The sequence below is a fragment of the Penaeus japonicus genome, unplaced genomic scaffold (genome assembly GCF_977035675.1).
Source record: "Penaeus japonicus unplaced genomic scaffold, GWHDUDI00000001_assembly GWHDUDI00000034, whole genome shotgun sequence".
NCBI classification, from domain to species: Eukaryota; Metazoa; Arthropoda; class Malacostraca; order Decapoda; family Penaeidae; genus Penaeus; species Penaeus japonicus.
In genome coordinates this window covers 20,514,031-20,516,530 of record NW_028234436.1, presented here as the reverse complement: position 1 = coordinate 20,516,530, position 2,500 = coordinate 20,514,031, and positions in this window count along the sequence as shown.

Here is a 2,500-nt window from a genome sequence, read left to right as displayed (position 1 = left end):
TATGTATGTATATGTATATATATATATATATATATATATATATATATATATATATATATATATATATATATATATATATATATATATATATTATATATATATATATATATATATATATTATACATATATATATATATATATATATACATATGTATATATATATATAAATATATATATATATATATATATATATATATATATATACATATATACACACACACATATATCGTACGTATGCACAACATGTACACAAACACACCCATCCACACACAGATACCAACCCACACACAAATTGCAATATACAAAGATGAAGAGCCACCCTACCGACATATTTGTTTAAACGTTGCAGAATATTGAAGGGCAGCGAGCCATATTACTTGGCTTTAGAGAAGGGAGGCAGTAATTAAGGAAGATAATAACCTCATTTTCGGGATCCTCAAAAGGGTGATTTAGGGTCAGTGACCTGTAAGCTATCCTCATTTAAGGTGAGAAGGAGAGTATCCGGTTTTAAGGGTTAGGCGGAGAGAGGAAGCTGGTTTGATGTTGTTGATCGTGGTGTTGCTGTCATTATTTTTTTGATAATGATAAGGAGATATGATTGTGTTTTTTTGTTGTTTTGTTTTTTATTGTGGTCGTCATTGATATTGTTTTTATTTCTGTTTTTTTTTTTAGTTGTTGTTGTTGTTATCATTGTTATTTTCAGTGTTATCATTACTATCATTAATGTCATGATCATTATTATCATTATCATCATTATCAGTATTATTATCATTATTATCATTGTCATTACTATCATTATTATTATTATCATTGTTATTACTATCATTATGATTATTATCATTATTTTCATTGTTATTGCTTTCATTGTTATTATCATTTTATCATTGTCATCATTATTATAATTATTTTCATTATTTCTATCATTATCATCTTTATAACCATTATCACTGTTATCATTGTTATTATCATCATTATTTTCATCATCAAAAATTGTTAACATCATTTTTATCTTTATAATTACCATTATGATTATAATGATTGTTATTGTTTTCATCATAATGCTTATCATTATCCCTATCATCATAATTATGATGAACATTATTATTACTATTATTGTCATCATTATCATTATTGTTATTACTATTATCATCCTCACTATTGGTAACATTGCTGTTGCTGTTATCATTATCATTATCATAGCCATTATCTTCATCATAATAATGATAATTATGATGATGTTAATCATTATAGTAAAGTTAAGGATGATAATAGATATTAATTTTCATAATGAAGAAATATCGTGATATACGATGAGGTGTCAATAGTTATTGTGCGAATTAAATTATTTTATTGTTACTACTGTTTTTATTTTTTTATTTTTTATTTTTTACTTTTATTCTCCATATTTTTATTATTAGTATTAGTTACGATTATCATATTTGTCTAATTTGATTATGTGGACTTTATATCCGACTTTACTTTTTATTGTGATAACAGCTATGCAATATATATATTTTTTTTTATCAGAATTCCAATGCCAATATCTAAAAGTCTTGCATAATTGCCAAAATAGAGTAAAGAAATAAGAAAAGGAGGCTTAAAGAATTACGAAATACTTTGTTGGTCTCTCTTGCAGTTTTGCAAAATGAGGTTAATTGCAATATGGATAGCCTTTGACGAATAGCGCTTCGGGTTATAGCGTAATATTCTCACGTTTGCTCGTGAAAGAGGTAGTCAGTGGGGGGGAAGAGGGGGGGGGGAAGTGGATGTTAAGCTGTTAAAGACTAATATCAAAAGCCCTCCCCCCCCCTCCCCTTTCCATTCTCTTAGCTTAACCCCTCCCTCCTCCCTTTCTTTCTCCTCTGGCATTCCTTCCCTTCTTTTTACCCTTATCCTCCTCCTCTCCTCTTCCCTCGATTCCTACATAATCCTACCCTTCCTTTCTCCTTTTTCTCCCTTTATTTCCCTCTCTTTCTCCCTCCCTCCCTCCCCTCTCTTTACCTCCACCTTCCTCTTTTTTTTTCTCCCTTTCCCTCCCTCCCTCCTTCTGTCTTCTATCCTCTCTCTTATCTCCCCTTTCCTTTACTCCACCTCTCTCTCCTCCTCTTTGTCCCCTTCCCTCTCTCTCTTTCTTCCTCTTTCCTCTCCTCTCCTCCTAGGGCCACGTTTCTTTTGTGTGGGCGTTTATGTACGTACATATATGTATGTATACACACACACACACACACACACACACACACATACACACACAAGGCCAAAATTCATAATTTGCTGAATAATCATCCAAATAACAGTTCTATGGCTTTGATGGTGAACTCTCAGGATTTTGTCGTGACTTTGACTATGTTGTTGGTGACATTGTGACACTGCCTAGTGACACCTACACATGGGTAAGTGACACCACAGGACACCCGAAGTGGCTGGACCAAGTCATGTGCCCAGCCTCGCCGCTGCCGCGTCTCGATATGAATGTCAGGCATGACGTCATTGTCAGTGATCA